Genomic DNA, 22,743 nt, shown 5'->3' on the forward strand with positions numbered 1-22,743 from the left:
TTTTATTAATCCATTTCCATTGAAAGATGTCAATGATGTGCTGATAAAATTAAGTTTAAAAAAGTCCTTGTTACTGGATGGATAATGGAAACCCACCCAATCACTTCCCAGTGCCTGAAGCATTTAGCCCCATATCAATGAATCCAGTTGGTGGTCAGGACCTCCAAAAGAATGTCTGGGACTAGAGGACATTGAAGTGCTAAGAGCCCTTACCCATCTCAGCATTTCCTCATCACTCTTAGTACCTCTTCCCATTACTTCCCTGTTTACCCTATTCCTGCCCTGTTTCCATTACTTTCTGCCCCTTTTCCACCCTTCTTTGCCTCTTTAAGGAACAATCAAAAACAACAATCCTTGAAGAGGCATTTTACCAATTTTGAACCTCCTTGGTTCTACCTAGGAGCATTTTTCATAAGGAGCAGGCCAGCAGCATCATGAAACCACATCTGCATTCACCACAATGGAGTGGACGGCCCTAAATAATCTCAAAAAGAACAGGAGTACTTGTGGCGCCTTAGAGACTAACAAATTGATTACAGCATAATCTCAGTGACTGTGAAGAGTTCAGCTTGAAGGAAACATTTCTTGTAGGGAGTCCAGACCCGAGAGAGTACATGAAGTCGTGGAATTATCCTCTTCTGCCCTAGTGGTTGGAAACATCAAGGCATTGGGGGTTTTAGGCTGCTGAGGGGCAATTTAATACTCTGCTCCATCCCATCCCAATTCAGCAGGGATCAAATATGATCAACAAACTATATATACAATGTAGTTCAATAAAATTGGCAGCCCCCATAACTATTGTGCTTACTAGGTGAAGAGACCACCCACCACAGTGTGGACTTTTGTATTGTGTGAACTATACTGGTTTGTGTTCTTAGACTATAAGACTTCCAAGGGAGGTACTTTGTTACTTCTTTTCCCCTCCCTTAGCTATTACAACAGTTCTCTTCTGAAAGGCCAATATATTAAGAATGTGGTAATCATGCCTGAAAATTAGGCAAGCAACTGCATGCACATTTGTCTGAAACTTTAGGCCATTCTCTTGCCAAGATTCCCTTACCTAGAAGAGTATTAGCAACAGGTGATGCAGGACATCTTTATTACAAAAGCTGTTCTGTAGTAGTGCTTTATGCTTCAGTAGGGCCATCCATGAGGTTGATCTTGCAAGATGCTAAACATCTTAATTCTCATTTAAGGCAATGGGAGATGGAGGTCCTCCACATCTTGAAAGATGGAGATCCTCAGATGGGGACCAAAGTGCTTTACAGACATTAATCCACAAATATTAATGCAAAGTGGGTATTATAACCATTATACAGAAGGATGAACTGAGTCACAGACAGGTTAGGTGACTTGCCCATAGTCACACAAAAGGTCAATAGCAGAGTCAGGATGAGAAACATTGAATGGAGGCCTAGTCCACTGCTCTAACCATTCGACTCCACTCTTTAACCTTAGGCAAGTTCATAAAAGGGAAAAGTAGCATGGGGAGAACCTTTGCCTCCAACTACATGGCCCAAGGTTGGAATGTAAATGTTGTTATTCTTTATTTATTTGTACTGTGATAGGTCCCAAACTTCCCAAGCAGAATGGGGGCTTCATTGTGCTAGGTGCTGTGCACATAAGAAGACAATCCCTGAGATCAGGTAATACCACAGAGACAGCACTATCTTGCTTTAATTCTGTCTTCAGTATTAAATACTTGACTGAAGTGTGTTCTGTCTGCTATATTAATATATGGCGGCTATATCTGAATACTGTTTTAAAAGGTATGTGTGGAGGGGGGCTAAACAGACTCAAACTATTTAAAAAGCCAGGACACAAGTAAATTTTAAGTCCATAATTTTGCCAAAATAAACATTCTTGAATGTCAATATATAAAAGCCACTTCTGTAGAACACTTCTTTTATTGTAAGCGATTCTATCCAAAGCAAAATAAGTCAATTGAATTTATGCAAGATTACATAATTAACTGTAAAAAAGTTTCCCACTTATTCAACAGCTATTGTATCTCCTCAATCTACAAGTCATGATGATCCAACATCATATCACATAGCGTAGTTATTAATTTCATGTACCTTTTCTTTCAAGTCAATAAGTATGAAGAGTGACAGACAGTCAAGACCTGCAGCAGTGACAATTTCCAAAGAAACCTCTTGGAAATATACCATTTTTGCTGTTTTATAAATCAGTCATTAGGAGGCAGCAAATGGCTCAAAACCATGTAAGATGATAAATGTTGTAGGAAGTTGAAAAGGGATAGAAAGGACTAGGAGTGGAAAATATATTCAGGTACGAAAGTGACTTCCTGACACTCTGATTGGACTGGAGATGTCAGATAAGATAGAGCAAGCACTTTAGATCCCAAATCATTTAATAAAGGTGTTCTAATCATCCATTAAACCAGATCTAAATAAACTGCACATGATTCCTCTGATGATTTGGTAGAATAAAAACCACACAAGGACAGAAAATGTTCACCATGTATGACTTCCCATAATATACTTTCTAAGTTGATATCACAAAATTACACATGTGTATTCACAATTATTGCTAGCCAAAACATGAAAATAACACAAAATATACCTTATAGCATTTCATCCAAAACAAAGAATAGTTCATGACTGAAATATTATCAAGATTTTCAACTCACTTAAAGTTTTCATTAACCTAGGTATAATTAAATATCAATGCAGTTTTTTTTTTTAACATTTTACTTGCAAAGTGTTAATGGTAAGATCTTTGACAGGCTGTAACATTTATACCTTTTCTCCAGTGTATAATATAAACGCAGACTAAACCAATAAGTTTCCAACATCAGAATTTCCAGTGTGTCTGTGGATTGTTGTAAAGGAGAATCAATAATTGTTGCCAGCAAGCTTATATCATATGCCATCAGAAAGCTCTTTTAAAAATGTATTGATATCCATAAACACATAAGTGGAGAAGTGAGCAGCAATTTAGCAATCTATGCAAGTCTACAGAGGTGGAAAGAATAAAACTATGAATTAGTTTTGCACAATTATGCTAACTCCATATGTGGCATTTTCACATGCTGTACTATCGTGTGTGTGTGTGTGTGTGTGTGTGTGTGTGTGTGTGTGTGTGTGTGTGTGTGTGTGTGTGTGTGTGTGTGTGTGTATATATATATGTAAGATAGCAATACTACCACCAATACTATTATAAAAGCATGCAGCTATAGTAAAAAATACAAGGATATAGAAATAGTTGAATCAGAACTGGTATATTACATATTAATAAATGCATACTTCTGCATAACAGCAGTGTTAGCAATATGGCATTTGCAATTAATCTAATCCTTTCAGCTTCACTAGATTTAACATGAAATATTAATAATAAAAAGAATGCACAAACTTACTGTTTGTTAGATGTCCACTTTGTCCTTTGGTTTTGAGTCAATGGGAAACAGTAACCACTAGGAAATCTGGTAGGCAGAAATACAATAAAATAATAAATGTGAATACGCTGAAAAGAAACTCTAGCTTTTCTGCAAGTTCTTTTTCTCATAATATTCCACAGGCAAAGTAAAAAAGTAAAGTTGAAAAAATATATATATATTTAAACATAGTCCAGCAGTCTTCAAGGATCCATGACTCCCAAACTTTAAAACAATTAAAGACTCAAAATGTTGAGACACCACGAATAGAACAAAAATCCAAGTTCAATATCACTAGTTACACAGTGTATGTCAATAAGGAAGACTGAACCTCCAAAATAATGATTAATGTTTTTCCCTCTCTCTCTTTTTTTCCCTTTCCATTCACATTTTCCTTCCTATAAAGTGCACATAGGTTTGTTCTTCCTTGTACCCTCACTCAGGCCTGGCTTTGAAATGCATTTCAATCTCTCAACACAGACTGCTTTCACTGCATTTAGAGTCCCACCAAGGCCCAGCTTTAAAAGCTACTGATTCTTTTTTTCTGTAGCCTTCCTCACAAAAGAAGGGTATTTTGTAAATTACCAGCTCGTTCAGATCAACAAAAGGTACTTTCATAGAAAGCCCCATTTGATTTTGCTCAAATTTGATTACAAGGATGGAGAAAAGGAAAGGAAGTCAAAAAGAAAAACCCCAGATGGCTTTTTCATTCATCTCAGTGAATGAGCTTTATCTGTGCCTTTTGAAACTGTAGCAGTGGAAAAGCATTTCTGTTGGCTTAAAAAACTTGACAAAAATTATTGGTTTGCCATTTCTCATGTAACTGCCATTGGGAACTGGATGAAAAGACTTTTTCATGGGATCGCCTGCTTGGATCAAAATAATGGAGATTAGGTATTTCATTATAAATTACAGTGGGAGATAGAGCAGGCTGTCATATTAATAGCAACCTGCTCATGGCCTTCAATGGTAGCTATTCTCCTAGACAAAGGACCAAGGGGGTTGTCTATTGAACTTGTACTTTAGGCCTGATCAATTTTCTATCATCAAGGCAAAAGGTGAGGTGACTAACAAAAGAATTCACACATGAGTGACCTCATAAGCCTAGAGATAAAACAGCTTAAAGAAACAAAACATCCTGAAATTATGGGTGTATAAAGGAAAAAGAGGAGAGAGAAAGAGAAAAGGGGAGAAAAAAAGACCACTGGTCTATAATTCTCTTTTCCCTTCTTGAGCGAATGGACACATTAAAAGCTACTTGTTTTCGGCTGTAGATAATTGCAGCGCTTGCCTTACAATGTTCTGCCTTAAATCCTTCCATGTACTTCTTCTCCGACAAGGTTCCAGTAATTTCATTCCCGAGTAACCACGCTAACGCAGGACTTTTAATAGCCACACACACGCACACACACACACACAAAGGACCAACAACACCACCACCACAAGCAGAAAGATGCCATGTAATAGGCATTCAATATGTAATCAAACTACAGGGGACTGCTATCATCTCCCCTGAGCTGGTACATTTTCTATACGAAAGCTCACTAATTAAGAAGAAATTGGACAACTAAGTTATGTGGCAGGAGCATCCCTTCTAGAGACAGGAGGCCTTGACACATTTCTTTCAGCTGAGTTAATTTGTTATTTTATGCACTGTGCAAAACAACATGTGAAGTACACATGTTATAGACAGATGCCTTCACAAGTATATTCTCCTCACATCTTCCTAAGCCTAAGAAGGAGTGATGACCACTTTAGAACAGTGGCATTTGACTTTCAAAGACAGAAAGAATCACTTTGTCATCAATTGGAGATAAAAAGAGTGAAATCCTGGGCCACTGACATCAAATGACAAAACTCCCATTGACTTGAAGGGGGCCAGGATTTCATCCACCGAACCACACTGGTACAACCTTGATTATGTGAAACTCCCTATTATCCAAAAGACAGTCACGACTTCTGATATCTCCTAAATATGTTGAAAATTCCCTCAATTTACTGACTTGTTCAGTATCTTTTCTCAGTTTGGACAATTGAAGCTGGATTGTACTTGGAACGCACAAATGGATGTATTATGTTTATAATAAATAGCCGATGCATTTATCAAAGCAGCTTGCAATTTGAACAGTTTTACCTTACATTAGACAGCATGAGCACAAATACAAAGGTAACCCAGAAGACTGTTTTACCTGTAGATAGAGGAAGGATGCTATATTGGTTAGGGCAGTAGCCTGAGACCTCAATTTAATCCCTGCTCTGCCACAAACATACTGTGTGACCCTGGACAAGTCACTTAGCATCTCTTTGCTTCAGTTTCCCGTTTGTGTAATAGAAATAACAGCACTGCTCCTCCTCTCAAGGGTTTTGTGAGGATAAATATATTAAAGATTATCAAGCAATCAAAACCTATAGTGATGAGAGCCATATAAGTACCTTAGACAGAGACACATTTTGCTAGAGCCAACTGCCATATCAAGATCAGGGCTTCACGTAATACTTTAGGCCACACCTTCACTACCAAAAAAAGTGTTGTTTTCTGGGTTTTTGTTTTTTTTAAAAAGAGCAGGATAACTAATGTGTTAACTATGCCACTATAAAATCCTAATAGAGAGAAAGCACTTGTAATTTTTACTACAGTGAGATAGATGAACCATGGGCTGGGATATATGGTAACCTTGCCTAACTACCTCGCAGTAAAACTACAGGTGTCTTGTCTCCACTAGGATTTTACAGCAATAGCCATCACATTTTATTAACCTCATTGTAAAAAAACCACCTTTCTGGCAGTGAAGCCAAAGCCTGAGTCGAACACTGTAACAAAGCCACATGAGAAGCTAGAAAGGGCCACTTGTGGCTGTCAAGACAAGCATTAAGTATCACAACTGTAGTGCACACACTTCTGGGCGATTTAAATAGATGAACAATTGATTACCATTTCAAATCAAGGGAAGCTTTCGTAGCAATTTTATAATTCCCCTATCAAGTAAGATGCAAATGAAACATTAATGTGCTACCAATGACTGCAAGATACTTACAATTCTACTAGAGCTGGTTGAAAAATGGACAGTATATTTCACATAGTCTGCAGGGACTATATATGCTCCCTCTGTAGCAGGCTACTGCCTCCTCTGAGCCATGCTAGGGCAGTAGTCAATTCCCCTTCCCATTAGTTCATAATGAACAATTCAACTAATTTCACCTGTTTTGTTTTATGAAATCACAGGTCATGGTTTTATTTTCAAATGTGCCATTGAAATTCATTCACCAAATAATTTTTGCAAATAGTTCTTAGTGTATAGCTTCTGCATGTGCAGCCCATTGTGACTACTCAATATGTGAAGCTCAAGCTGTTTGATTGGACACACAGGTCACATGGAATGTCCTGTTTGCTGACTGAGCCCAGATTTGGCAGTATATCCCTATTCATAGCACTGTACTGAAACGTGATTAAATAGTTTCCTGAATTGGGGCCTGGATGTAGAAAACATTTAGAATCTAGTTCCTCGGATAAAGCTTTGCAAGTATACATATGGAACTTTGCTTTATGTGACTATTCTGCAACATTTGCTATTTCAATGAACATTCTTGCCAGTAAATGAATGGAAAGCAAACACAAACGGGATGTGAACACAGTCAAAGCTAACTAATTGAGAAAGACCAAAGGAGCATTCAGGGAATTTTCTCTCCCTATCAGCATTCACCCATCTTTAACAGAGAAGATCAACAACCATAGGCTTAGAGGATATGAAGTGCAAAAGACAGCAGACCACTCACACTATCCCAGCTAAATCTCAGATAAACATATTGAATTATAGAAATGTAAAATGGGAAGGGACCTCAGGAAGTCAGTAAGTCCAGCCGCCTGCACTGTGGAAGGACTAAGTCAGCCTAGACCACCCCTGACAGCTTCCACTGGTGGGGACTCCATGACCTCCTTTGGAAGCCTATTCCAGAGCTTTGCTACCCTAAAGTTAGAATTTTTCTCTCAATATCTAACCTAAATCTCCCTTGCTGCAAATTAAGGTTATTACTTCTTGTCCTACCTTCCGTGCACATGCAGAACAATTGATCACCATCCTCGTTATAGCAGCCCTTAATATATTGGAAGACTTATCTGGTCCCTCTTCAGTCTTCTATTCTCAAGACTAAACATGCCTTTTTTTAACCTTGCCTCATAGATCAGGTTGTCTAAACCTTTTATCATTTTTGTTGCTCTCCTCTGGACTCTTTCCAATTTGTGCACATCTTTCCTAAAGTGTGGTGCCCAGAATTGGACACACTCCTCTAGCTAAGGCCTCACCAGTGCTGAGTAGAGTGAGACAATGTTGTTGTGTTGTTTGATTTTTCCTTCCTATGACGTACTTTGCATTTGTCTTTATTTAATTTTATCTTGTTGAATTCAGACAAATTCTCCAATTTGTCAAGATCATTTTGAATTTTAAACCTGGCCTCCAAAGTGCTCAGAACTTCTCCCAGCTACCAAACCCCAGACTGACCCCTGCAGATCCCCACTAGATACGTTCTTCTACTTTGACAGCAAACTATTGATAACTGCTCTTTGAGTATGGTCTTTCAACTAGTTATGCATCCACCTTTAATCTAGACACATTTCCCTAGTTTGCTCATAGAATGACATGGAGAACTGTGTCAAAAGCCTTACTAAAAATCAAGCTATATCACATCTACTGTTTTCCTCTTATCCACTAAGGTCAGAGGTTCTCAGCCTTTTTCTTTCTGAGCCCTGTAATGTGCTGTAAAAGCTCCATGATCCACCTGTGCCACCACAACCGTTTTTCTGCATATCTGATAGATTAAAAGGTGTTAAACTGGGGTGGGCAAACTACGGCCCCCAGGCCAGATCCACCATGTCCCTGCAGCCCCGGGATGGAGGGGCAGAGGGCTCCATGCATTGCCCTTGCCTCCAGGCACCGCCCCGCCCCCAGCTCCCATCGACTGGGAATGGAGAACCACGGCCAATGGGAGCTTTGGGGGAGGTACATGGAGGCGCCGCAAGGGCAGCACACACTGAGCCCTCTGCCCCACCCTCCCACAGGGGCCGCAGCACTTCCTGGAGTGGCGTGGCGTGGCGTGGCGTGGCGTGGCATGGGGCAGGGCAGTCGGGCAGTGAGCCTGCCCTGGTCCCAGAGCGTGCCGCTGCCACCACGGAGCCGCTTTAGTGCCGGGCCAGAGCCCAAACCCCGCCTGCACCCTGCCTCCCAACTCCCTGCCCTCAGCCCCCTGCCTGCACCTCACACCCCTCCTGCACCCCATCTCCCTTCCCTAAGCCACCTTGTACACCCTGCACCTCTCCTGCACCCCAACCCCCTGCCACACCTACACCCCTCCTGCATCCCAAACCCCTGCCCTAAACCCCCTCCTGCACTCTGCACCCCTATGCACCCCAACTCCCCGCCCTGAGCCCTCTCATACACCTCTCACCCCTCCTCTGCCCCAATTCCTTGCCCTGAGCCCTTCCTGCATACCACAATCCCCCCACACCCAACACTCCCTCCCACACCCCAACCTCCTGCCCCAGCCCTGCATACAATTTCCCCACCCAGACACAGCCCTCAGCCCAAACAGTTTGCCCACCCCGAGTTAAACACATGCACAAATATATAATATAAAAAGGATAATATAGATATAATATTCAGTTTTTTATTTTTGTATGTTAAAATATGCCTGAGTCCCACCACCTGGAGTGGAAGCCGAAGCCCGAGCCCTGCCATGCAGGGCCACCTGTTGCATGGGGCCCCAGGCAATTGCCCTGCTTGCTACCTCCTAACTCCGGCCCTGCTGAAGCCAATAGGTTTCAGCCTATCATTCAGGAAAATTAATTTACTGTCTGGTTAAAAAAATAACCCCCAATGTGTCCACATAGCACACAGTGACTGGCTTCTTTTTTGAATGCTCTCTGGTTTATTTTGGTGGACCCTCTGAAACCTGCTTGCAGATTGACCTACTGCTCCGGTTCTCAGTAATCCTATCAAAGGAGGAAATTAAGTTGGTTTGGGATAATTTGTTTCTGACAAATCCATGCTGACTATTCCTTATAGCTAGGGCTGTCAAGCGATTTTAAAAATTAATCGTGGTTAATCAAGCAATTAAAAAAATTAATTGTGATTGATCGCACTGTTAAACAATAACAGAGTACCATTTATATAAATATTTTTGGATGTTTTCCACATTTTCAAGTATATTGATTTCAATTACAACACAGACTATGAAGCGTACAGTGCTCACTTTATATTTATTTTTGTTATAAATATTTCACTGTAAAAATAAAAGAAATAGCATTTTTTCAATTCACTTAATAGTACTGTACAAGTACTGTAGTGGAATCTCTATCATGAAAGTTGAACTAACAAATGTAGAGTTATGTACAAAAATAACTGCATTCAAAAACAAAACAATGTAAAACTTTATTTATGTTTTCCAGAGAACATGGGCCCATGCTGATGATGGGTTCTGCTCGATAACGATCCAAAGCAGAGCAGACAGACGCATGTTTAATTTTCATTATCTGAGTCAAATGCCAAAAGCGGAAGGTTGATTTTCTTTTTTGGTGTTCGGGTTCTACAGTTTCCTCATCAGAGTGTCACTCTTTTAAGATTTCTGAAAGTATGCTCCACACCTCGTCCCTCTCAGATTTTGGAAGGCACTTCAGATTCTTAAACCTTGGGTCGAGTGCTGTAGCTATGTTTAGAAATCTTACATTGGTACCTTCTTTGCGTTTTGTCAAATCTGCAGTGAAAATGTTCTTAAAATGAACAAAGTGCTGGGTCATCATCTGAGACTGCTATAACATGAAATATATGGAAGAATGCGGGTAAAATACAGAGCAGGAGACATAAATGCTCCCCCAAGGAGTTCAGTTACAAATTTAATTAATGCATTATTTTTTTAACGAGTGTCATCATCATGGAAGCATGTCCTTTGGAATAGTGGCTAAAGCATGAAGGGGCATGTATGTTCAGCATATCTGGCACGTAAATACCTCGCAATGCCGGCTAAAAAATGCCATGTAAACATCTGTTCTCATTTTCAGGTGACATTGTAAATAAGAAGCAGGCAGCATTATCTCCTGTAAATGTAAACAAACTTGTTTCTCTTAGCAATTGGCTGCACAAGAAGTAGGACTGAGTGGACTTGTAGGCTCTGAAATTTTACATTGATTTTTGAGTGCAGTTATGTAACAAAACAAAAAAAGCTACATTTGTAAGTTGCACTTTCATGACAAAGAGATTGCACTATGGTATTTGTATGAAGTGAATTAAAAATACTATTTCTTTTATCATTTTTACAGAACAAATATTTGTAATAATAATATAAAGTGAGCAGTGTACAATTTTTATTCTGTGTTGTAATTAAAATCAATATTTGAAAATGTAGAAAAACATCCAAAAAGTTTAATAAATTTCAATTGGTATTCTATTGTTTAACAGTGCAATTAAACCTGCGATTAATCACAACTAATTTTTTAGTTAATCGCGAGAGTTAACTGTGATTAATCAACAGCCCTTCTTATAACTAAGGCTACAATTTAATCAAGGGTATTTTCTATAAAGGTCATGGACAGGTCATGGGCAATAAAAATTCACAGTTCATGACCAGTCCATGACCTTTACTAAAAATACCCATGCCTAAATCTTGGGGCTGTTGCAGGAGACACCCTAGGGGGCCGCTGCAGGGGGTGCCAAGCAGCAGCTGCTCCGGACACCTGAGGAACTGCTGCTCTGGCAGTCCCCAGGGCTACCCACTGCTTGGGCAGGCCCTGGAGCCAGCTGCACTGACTGCTGCTCAGGCAGTCCCTGGGGCCAGTTTTCTGGGGCCGCCTGAGCAGCAGCCGGTGCAGCTGGCCCCGGAGCTGCTCCAGCAGGGGCTGGTGTGGCTGTTCCTGGGGCCACCTGAGCAGCTGGCCCAGAAGCCAGCTACACTGGATGCTGCACAAGTCACAGAGGTCTCGGAAAGTCAAGGAATATGTGACTTCTGTGACCTCCGTGACAGACACTGGGTCCTATTTAAAACCTATTATCCTCCAGGTGGTTCCAAATTGATGGTTTAATCATTTTCTTCAGTATCTTTTCAAGTACTGAAGCTAGGCTGACTGATCTATTATTCCCTGGGTCCTCCTTAGTCCCCTTTTTAAAGATAGGTGGTGTTATGTTTGCCCTTCTCCAGTCTTCCAGAACCTCTCCTGTCCTCCAGGAGTCCTCAAAGATAATTACTAACAGCTCCGAGATTGCTTCAGCTAGTTCCTTAAGTACCCTTGAATGAATTTTTCATCAGGCCCTGCTGACTTGAATGCATCTCACTTATCTAAATATTCTTTAACTTGCTCTTTCCCTATTTTGGCTTGCGTTCCTTCACCTGGATGAAAGATGCAAAGTATAATACCTATGCATTCAACAGTTGCTATGTAGCATTATTATTTAATCTTCGTTTTTTTGCAGTGGAATTCTTTACATTTTGAAAAGAGTATTTTATAGTCTCCTTGCCTTTGGGATAGTAGCGGGAGATGTTCATTAACAGCTGTAATTGTACTAGGAAGGAAGAGAGGTAATAAGCCGTAAACAGTGTGTCACGTATAATTAACATTTTAAATCACAGTATTTACTAAACTCCAGTGGTATTAATAGCCAGTTGAGGAACCATTGCTATGACCTACAGGGGGCTGTGAACACACAACCTGAATCTGCTTGTCCTGAGGTTTCTGATTGCCTAAAAGATAAGAGGAAAAAGAGTAATGGATGATAAATGATGTCAGGTACAGCAGAATAACTTCATATCACAAGGTGCTGGGAAGTAGTTGACTGTTGGGTATCAAATACGTCTTACCCAAGATCATGATGGTGTATCATAACCTAGCAGCAAGGTGGAATGACTAAAATTAATGATGGCGAAACATCAAGAAGTTAGGACACTTGTTCTAACTTGTTAGGACATGGGAGTTCAGGTGCGTTTCAGAACTTGGTGTGTCTTCATAATTAGTACAGAAGTCTGCAAGGACAGCATTTCTGGTGGAACTTTGCCTTCAGTTCTTGGGTGGCACCAGGAAAAGCAAAAGAGCATGAAAATGTTTGTAGAACAAGTTCAGATTGGCTGTTGTTTTATCCAAACCAGCTCCTTCATTCTATGTTTGAGGACATTTGGTTATGGTCTTTATACTTATTTAGCTCTATAAATCCTCTCTAAGTGCTCACTGAATGCTCTGGGTGCCCATTCTATCCACCGAAAACATCTAGTACAAATAATACAACATAAAAGACTGTTCATCTCATATTGACAGATAAATACTCACCAGCAAATATACAAAATACACCAAATTTCTCCAGCCCTCACTCCATGTCTCCGCAACTGCCTCAGGGAAAAGATGGACTATTCAGCAGGTCTGGAAGGTTAATAAATCCAGTACCAAAAGGTGAGACCAAATTACCCTTTCCAGAGAATGCTCTGGCAGCAGCTCCGTCCCATTTATAATAGCAGAGCTCCAGCTCAACTGGTTCTGTTCATCTCAGCTGTGGACAATGGAGAGGTAACCAGGTCCCAAACCATTTAGGGCTTTATAAGTTAAAATCTTTAAATTTACCTGGAAATGTGCTGGCAGATAACACAGATCTTTGAGCATAACTTGCTCTTGGCATATAAATCCACTTTTTAAGGAGATGGAGGAGCATTCTACACTAGGTTCTGTTTCCAAGGGGTCTCAGTGCACCATCCCATACAGAGTACAATGCAACAAGGACACTTGTTGCAAGTTCCTTGCATTTGAGAAGTAATATTAGACTCTTCTCACCAGGCACTGATGGAGAGGGTGCTATTGGCTACAGCTGCTAGCAGGGCATTCAGGATCTCACAGCACATCTCAACTGCACATCTAAATGGTCATATGCTCTATATCAGGGTACAAATATAGGTTTCTCTAATTTTTCCAGCTGTCTCTCCCAATGCAAGTACACTATCAAGCCACTTTTATCTGGAAGAAGCGATGGTAAGCCAGCCCTCTTCCAAGCCCCAAGGTCATATAGACTGCATGGCCTATCTTCACCCCTAAGGAGGCCTTAACATTCATGCAGAAATCTCTTGACACCACGCTGGCAGTGTAAGGCACCTTAAAGTGGATATAACTAATTTCCATCCATTTTAAAGCACCTCTTCCTCCATCAGATCGGTGCAAAAGGACTTTAGTGTAACAGAGAATCAGGGTTTGGGTTATTTGTTCCACTGCTCTGGCCAGATCAAAAGTCATGGAGATGTAGAGCAAGATGCCATCAACAAACTAAACTTGTTGGAGTCCATGTCGCCTCACTAACCCTCTCCCAGCAACCAGATATACATATAGAATAGGAGGGGTAGCAAAATAGCCCGATGAGGTACCCCAAATAAGAGACTCCTCAGGGCAGAGGATCAATTGTCTGCTACAATCCTCCAAGTTTTCTCAGAAAAATAAGACTGAGGTTACTCCAGAGAAGCTGTGTCCATCTCTGCCTTGGTCCACAAGTAATACAATACTACATAGTGATAAAGATAATCAGTGGTATCAGAAGCTGATGACATCTAAAAGAATCAACACATTTTATTTTCATCCATTACTAGGAGAAGATCATCAGATAATGTAATCAGGACAGTTTCTAAACCATTTCCAAGCCTATAACCTGCTTGGCCAGCGTCAAGGTATTCAAAGTTTTCTAAACACAGCTTTCTCAATGGTCAACCAGACTGTCCATGTCAAGTGTTGGTTTCTTGAACACTGACCTCACAATAGCTTCTTTCAGAACCACTGGCATCCTGCCCCTCTCTGTGCTTCCCAGCTGGCTTTCAACACCCGGAAAGGACAAGGATCCAGCTTGCAGGTGTCACAAAGCTGGCCCAGCACCACCAAGATCACAGAGAGCAATACTGCCTAGAACTGCAAGAGAGAAGACTCAGCAGGAGTCTTCTTGAGAAACTGTTTTGTTTCTATGCCAGTAGATAACTCAGTCCAAATCCAAGCAATTTTATCTCAGAAGTAACATGAAAATTCTAGCAAGGACAGTCAGCACAGGAAGTTTCTGGATCACACAGATATCAATAATGAGACCAAATAATTTTTTAACTCAGTCCTAAAGTCTTCAGTCTTAGAAGTCTAACAATCAGCTGCTCTAGTGAGCAACAATATCCAAAAGTGTTGGTATTTCTTTAGGGAACAGTAAAGATTTAATTTCCTTATTTACACCTCACAGGGGTGCTGTGAGGATAAGTACATTAACATTTTTGAAGCACTTTGAGAACTACCAATTAAAATTATTACATAAGAGTTAGGTTAGCGATGAGTTAAATTTATACTGCAAAACCTGGTATCATACTTGCACAAATTATGGAGAAGCAATACGAATACAGTAAACATTGTATATTTAGTATAAACAGGGATAGGTCATAAAAAGTGAGCCTAACATTACCATAACAGTGATAACTTTATATTTTATCTCTGGAAATATAGAGGGAAATCACTTAAACCCACTAATGAAATGAGACAAAACACGACGATTCTTTAACATGCACACACACTACACAATAGTTTAACACAAAAACCAAACATAACTTAAACTGAAACTAATTTACCTGCAATCTGACCACAATGCCAGAGTAACATTTAAATTACATATAACGACAAAGAGAATTTAGGAAAATACATAAGCAATATAAAATAGTAAATTACCTTTTTTAAAAAAGTTCATAAAAAAAGAAAAATACAATTCTATCACACAACTGAAAAAAAGATTTCAGCAGAACAACATCTAAGCCAGCATTTCTGAAACTTTCAAAATCTGAGTTCCTTTTCAAGAAAATGAAACCAAATGCACCCCGTTTCCATTTCCCCCTCCCCACTTGCAACAACAACACATGTTGTTAAAGGCCCGCCCATATTAATCCATGTACAACCCTACCCTACCCTTCCTTCCTTCCATCAAGAGTTCTTTGCACAGCGCAGAGTCCCTGCCCCTCTTTAGAAATGTTGATCTATGACATGAACTTCAGGTCTCAGGCAAACACCCAGAAATATGAATAGGAGATTGCCTACATAAGAACTATGGCATCAGGGCCACGAGTGACAAACATTACTATAATCTTGACAATAATCCAGAGCACATATTCCAGTAGAGAAGACAATGCACTGTAATGTTCACACTGCCAATGCCTCTTAATACCAAATAAATTAAAAATTCTTAAAAATCAATACATACATAACCTCTGGTCATACCAACATTTAAGAATACCAGGGTACCACGTTGTTGACTTTGCCGGACTTCTATGTTTCAGCTACAGCAAGTGATTGCTACATTCTGACAACTCCAGCCCTAAATTACCATGACAACATGAACATATAATTATATACATGCGCTGGAAGCGAAACTAATGAAAGAGAAGTACAAAGCATCTGAGAGGATTTTTTTTTTTAATTTTGTGATTCAAGGAAAACTAATAGATTTTTTTAAAATCATATTTTCACAAAGGAACATCATGTTTATTAAAACAGGGAATTAAATGGATTTTAATGTAACAAACACTAAGACCATTCCAATCTTTCAGCCCATTTGTTTTATCAAATTTTTCAATAGCAAAAAATTCAAAAAGACAGAAATAAAGCTACTTTAAGTATTATGTTGTGCAATTACAAGTATCTGGCAGAGATCATTTTACGTTTTTTTATTATGTTCCTGAGTTTAGCAGATCTTATTTTGAACTGAATTTTAGCAACATACCTAACATACAAAAATCAAAATAAACTTTGTGGTTCGTACATTTAAAATAAATTCCTGCAAAGACTTTTTACATAAACACATTAAATTCAACTCCGGACAAGTGTTTTTTTAAACATTTTTTTCAGGTGAATGTAGCACTGGTGAAATGTGCCATATAAAGCCCTCTCTTTTCAAAGCTGTTTAACTACAGAATATATGCAGCACAGTCAGCTACAGTACAGAGTTTCCCACACGGCTTCCTGCTCCCAGTAAAATACATCAACACCTTGGATGGATCAGCTGTAGGGATCATTCGTCAAACCCATTCAATCCTGGTTTTTCTGATGCAGTGATGGTGGTAGTAGTTTTGGAGATGAAGACACATCTATTAGGGAACAGAGTGAAAGCACTCAACTCAATTCACACAGACCACTGAACAGCCATGAGATGGTAAATTTTTTGATATTACCAAATTGGGCTGGATCTGATCTTATGAGCCATCCCCACCATTCTGAGCCATCTAGTCCCTCAAACAATGTACTTACATTTTCCCTTAAGTGATACTGACATGTTTGATGGAATAAATGGATTTTGCAGATGATTAAATGCAACTGAAAATGAGTTTAGAAGGTCAGGTGTCCAGCTCATGGAAGGAGGTGTGGATTGATCATGAGTCATCTCCTATAACCAGAAAATCTACCCTCCCCTCTTATGTACCCTTCCTGGCCTTGTCAGCACTCGGAGCCAGCCTGTATTCTAAGGGTTTACAAGACCAGTGGCTTCTCATCAGTAAGTTGTTGCTAGGCAGTACACCCATGTGCCAGAGAATCTTTGCAGATCATGCACCTTGTTCAGACAATGCACTCAAATCCAACAGAGGTGGCGATAAGAGTATTGTCCTGGTTGATTTTGTGGAACAGCATTCATGTTAGTGACCCAAGCAAGATATTACTTCCCTCATTTGTCGGATGAACATAATGATGGTTGAATCTCACCCTTTTGAATGCCATTCAGAAGCGTGCAAATCAAAGAAGGGGAGAGAACCATGCCATATGTATGCATGCTGTGGGGTGGTTTCCAGGAACAGACACTTAAACCTCACTGACTTGCACCTGCTTGTGGTTTCTTTTCACTGTGATACTAGCTAGAAAACGTACTATAATATACACATCAAATCAAAAATTATTTCTAAAAAAGCCAGTCCAGGTCCCTAGCTAAGTTGTTACCATATGACTGATATATTATATATGTCAGTAGTGTCTGTCTACTCTAGACCCAGATTTTCAAGAACAGGTGCCTAAAATTAGATACTAAGTCCATAGTTAGGCTTGATTTTCAGCCATACTTTGGGCTTGACTTGATTTTCAGCACTGAAAATCAGGCATGTCTGTTCATATTTAGGCACTTAAATAAATGGCCTGATTTTCAGTGAGAGTTGCTGGGTGCTCCACACTTTTGGAAATCAGGTAATTTATTTAAGTGCCTAAATATGAACTTAACTAAAAATCTTAACTTTAGGCACCCAAATTTGAAAGTCTTAGCCTTAATTCCTGGTGAACAGGTCTTCACAATACTAGAATGCTCAGAGAGACATGGTGGGTGAGGTAATATCTTGTATTGGTCCAATGAAATAGATTGCCTTGCCCACCTTGGCTCTCTAATATCCTGGGACCAACCCTGCTACAACAACACTGCAAATCACAAAATTGGAATGGTTAGTGGGCTTAGCAGAGATGCCAAGAACTGAGTGGGCACAGAAGCTGCAATTCTCACCTCTAGGAAATGACCCTCCATGGCAGAATTCATGCACAAGCATTGTAGAGAAACCTTGCAGTTCTGCTGCCATATTGCAGCTGTTCAATGAAGAGAAGACTTCTGCCTCCAGATCCGACAAGTTAATAACAGTCACAGCACTATCATATGGAAAATAACAGAGGATCACCTTTTTACTTAACACCAACGAAACATTACAACATTCCAGGGTGTCTGATAAACTCTCACCATGATTTCTCTGCTAAACATTACAGTTACAAAGTTAAAATACTGTCATGACTGAAAGCAAAGGGATAGCAACTTTCAGAGAAGCATGAGGGAGAGAAAAGATGAGTGAAGTCCTGGCTCCACTGAAGTCAATGATAAAATTTCAATTTATTTTAGTGGAGCCAGGATTTCATCCAAATACATTTTCTAAGAAAAATTTGAAAACCCAGTCAATGAGCTGGAGAAGGAAAGAGGAAGGATGTTCCAGACAGCACAAGCTGCAGAGAACTTAAAACAGAAGAAAATCTAGCAACAAACTGTGGTACACCTGGAACACGTATGCTATGTAAGCCAGGCTAGGCCTCCAGACTGATGTAAAATATTAGTCAATACTGTGTTTGTAATGAGTTCTTTAGGCCTGGGCCTACAGTAAAGGCTTTCCACCCAGGTGGCTTTCTCCCTGAAAGGTTCATGAGGGCACTGGTGGTTCTAACACAGCCATCCTTAAAAAGATCTTATGAAAGTTCCTTAATATGGAATTGTTCAGCCTGCAAAACGAATAAAATCCAGCGGCTTCACCATCAGAAAAGGGGGTCTTTGAACATGTATTAATATATGTAAGGTGTAATTAGAAATAATGCCATGGCATACTAAGAAATTATACTCTGCTACATGCATTAGCCAGAAAAGTAACAGTTTCTGGTCTAATTCTAATATCAGCCCTTTAATGTCAAGTATCAGAGGGGTAGCCGTGTTAGTCTGGATCTGTAAAAGCAGCAAAGAATCCTGTGGTACCTTATACACTAATAGACGTTTTGGAGCATGAGCTTTCATGGGTCTATAAGGTGCCACAGGATTCTTTGCTGCTTGTACAGTCCTTTAATGCAATTGCGATCATGCCACATTCCTCTCATCTTGGCTAGACCAGTAGTTCTCAGCCAGGGGTACACGTACTCCTGGGGTATGCAGAAGTCTTCCAGGGGATACTCAACTCATCTAGATCAGTGTTTCTCAAGCTGGAGTTGCAACTCCCAGGGTGTGTGTATTGTGGGACAGGTTTAGGGGGGGTCACAAGTGCAGGGCTGGCAGGTGGGGGTGGCAAGCAGGGCAATTCCTCAGGGCCCCACACCACAAGGGGTGCTGTGAAACTAAGTTTCATTCTTCAGGCTTCCGCCCCACTCCCTGGGGTTCCAGTTTCAGACAAGGCTCATAAGTGAAAAAGAGGCTCAACTATCACACTGAAATATAAGTACAATGTTTATATTCCAATCGATTTATTTGATAATTATATAGTAAAAAGGAGAAAGTCAGCTATTTTTCAGTATTTTTATGTCTGATTTTAAGCAAGTAGTTTTTAAGTGAGGTGAAACTTGGGGTACACAAAACAAATCAGACTCCTGAAGGGAGTACAGTAGTCCGGAAAGGCTGAGAACCGCTGGGTGAAACAAAACAGTGAAAGAGGAAATCAGATGGCTGGAGGTTTGACAAAAGCAAAAGAGACAGTGGCAAGGAAGGTTATATTTTCAAAATGTGAGAGCAAGATTGGCTGCTGTTCAAAGAGAGGGTACTGAGACATCACTCAAATATCTAAAACAAAAAATAGGCATTCTAAACACAGCAGTATAGCTGGAAAATCTTTGATGGCATTAGACAGATTCATAATACTGGGTAACTGAATTCCAGCATTAGGGAAATTGCCCCTGTCATGAATAAATCTGGGAGAGCCAGGCTGTATTTTTACTCATTTTAAATGGAGCTGTGGCTTTTGAACATAGCTAAATATGTGAAGAGTATCTGGATAAATGAATGCTTAGCTTTCACAGCTCAATTAAAATCAGCTAACACAGCAATATCCAGCTTGAGGTCTCTCTGGGTGTTACAGCTGTAAGATAATATTTTTAGAAGACCTTTTTAATTGCTAGCACCTCCACTGAAAAAGCTGTTTAAATTATTCCAGCAAATAAAAGTCTTCCTAGAAAGCGTATATGTATCCATTAAAATTTTGAACCAAAAAGATGATAATGATGCAATGGACCACCATATGTGCCATCTGGCCTCCTTTAGAAACAGGGAGTCAAATTTAGAAGGGATGAATAAGGCCATTAAGTTAGACCTCCTTTCACTAACTTAGACTCTTGCTGTATCTAACTCCAAAGCAGTAGAACTTGCATACCAAGGAACCAGAAGAAGGTGTGAGAAAGTATGTGCTAGAGTAAAGTGTTCAGTTCCTTGACATGTACATTATACCAACTCAAGGTATGTCTACATTGCAAGTGAAGGTGTGATTGTAGCACAATTAGGCATACACACATGCTCGCATAGGTTACAACAGTAGTGCAGACGTCGCACACAGGCTTCAGCACAGGCTAGCAACCTGAGTTCATAACCAGGCTACCCAGTGGATTGTATTCTGGTTACTAGCCTGTGTTGCCACATCTGTCCTACTATTGTTACCTATGCTAGATAGATCAAAGCTAGCCTGGGTGTGCCTACCAGTGCTACAATCACACCTTCATTTGCAGTGTAGACATACCCTCAGTGTCCCATGCACAGCAGCAGAGTGGATACACATACAGTTGTCTCACTTTGTGTAAAGGGAATCGAAAATATACCTCCCTTCTGAATTTGACCCAGGGACATCAAAATCTTGGCAAGGACACCTACAGGGTAAACTAGAATCAGCAATACTGGTTTCAGTCTTATACTGAAACCTTCAAGCAAAGAATTTATGCTTGTTTTAGCACGTGAGAAGTTGAGCGAGATTAACTGGCTAGAGCAGATGATGATTGTGATCAGCATAGGGGGGGAGGAATTATTGACTGGGTATTTTATGCTTTTAATTGTTCTCCCCCTGTTCAGCTGTTCTTCTACAGGTTAAAGGAATTATTTTCATGGTGCAACACATTAATTAATAGACTTTTATGTCCACAGTCCTGAATTCAGATCTTGGTATGTGCTTTAAGTGAAAAGGAGCTCAGTTGATTTTTCCCTCTATAGCAATGTTTTCCACCTCACAAGACCACCATATATTAATTTTCCTCAACGGCACAAACTTGGTAGTCCCTGCGTAAGACAGCCCCAGGACTGGAGTAGCAGGAAAGATGCAGCTTTGCTAATTTCTCAGGAGTATATGCAAGCTTGCACACTGCCTGCCCAAATTCTCACAAATTCAGGAGCAAAACTCTCTCTCTCCCCCCTCCCAGTGGCTGAGTTATACGGAACACAAAACAGAGTATTCTCAGATTTTTCAGCAGTGCATAATGTAGCACTTTATGGAGGACAACAGCCAAAGAGAAGACACACTGTACGGGAAGCAAGAGGGGTGCTAATCTTGAAATACACTTCTATATACTGAAGAAGATATGTTAATGAATGAAATATTGGGAGATGATCCCAAAGTCTGAAGAGTCTGGACTGAATAATACAGAGTACAGGAAAGAAAAGAAAGTACTTTCACCAATGAAGGATGGAAAACAATAATAGGAAATATGTCAAAATGGATACTCTGTTCTGAGGATAACATCCATGCAGCAGAAGATGGAAAAGAGTAGTACTACGCAGTATATACACAGTCCACCCATTTCCACAGGGAAGGTGGAAAAATTGTGCACAGACTGAGGCAGGTGGACAGCGGTATCCACTGCATTGCATTGTTGATGGGGGGGAAATATAGTTTTAGAAGATTACCCGAGCTATAACAGGATTCCCTAGCATGACTGGCTCTACAGCCCTGTTGGCCCACTCACACTAAAATCCAAAACAGTGTTAGTATGTGACTACGTACAACACACAGGCCCTGAAGGGGTTAATGTGGGCCTCAGCAGCCAATTAACGTACCTGGCAGGACCTGAAAGAGAGGGAAAGCCAGGCTTAATTAATGATGAAGCCCAGCTGAGGCAGGGCAGGATGATGATGATAAAGCCAGGAAGTTGTTAGCAGAAAGGGACTCCAGGGAGAGATTCTGCAGTCACTGTCTGGAGGATAGAAGAGGTAGGAAGCAGTCCAGGAAGGCAGTAAGGAGTCTGAAGGAAGAGACCTTCACTACCTGTTACAGAATCTCTGGTTTGGAACCCAGAGCAGAGGGAGATCCTGGCTTCCCCTACCAGCCACTGAAGAAGGTGGGGGAAAACCTCCTGAGATAAGGAGCTCAGAGATAGGCAGACCACCTGCTGTACGGTCATTGAAATATTACTTGGTTGGACTCTGTTACCCCAGAAGGAGTGGAGTAAAGTGTGATGTGGCCAGAGTGCCAAGGTGTAGGAAGAGAGACCGTTGCAGTGATGGAACAACCATTGGCGGGAGCAGCATATGGGGAGATAGGTGCTATGCCACGAGGTGCTTCTGCAGGGAGTGAACCCTATTACAATTGGTGGAGGATGCAGGCATGACAGTTGCCTCCAATACAAGGTTTTTAGTCAAAGGAAAGCGGGGGAGGAAACAGAGCGGAAGTGTGCAGCAGCTCCTCGAACAGCAACAAAAACTGTCAGAGGTGCAGTTGCAGCTGCAAAGGCAACTATTTGTACTGGAATGGCAGCTGAGGAACCTGTTGGAGAAAAAGATCATTCAGTGGACAAAAGTGTGATGGGTTCGGTCATAGAGACCATCTTGGGACTGTCACCTGATGTGCTGAAATTACCTCTAAGC

General features: G+C 40.5%; 1 long non-coding RNA gene across 2 annotated transcripts in view; it reads right to left on the reverse strand.

Annotated features, from left to right (window-relative positions):
- LOC116826897 (uncharacterized) overlaps positions 1 to 22,743 on the reverse strand; it is a 419,533-nt gene that overhangs the window by 374,162 nt on the left and 22,628 nt on the right. For both annotated transcript variants that reach the window (XR_004374171.2, XR_004374170.2), the window contains exon 2: positions 3,380 to 3,445. This is a non-coding gene — a long non-coding RNA (uncharacterized LOC116826897). The remainder of the gene's footprint in view (positions 1 to 3,379; positions 3,446 to 22,743) is intronic.

Source organism: Chelonoidis abingdonii, chromosome 8 (genome assembly GCF_003597395.2).
Source record: "Chelonoidis abingdonii isolate Lonesome George chromosome 8, CheloAbing_2.0, whole genome shotgun sequence".
Classification (NCBI taxonomy): domain Eukaryota; kingdom Metazoa; phylum Chordata; order Testudines; family Testudinidae; genus Chelonoidis; species Chelonoidis abingdonii.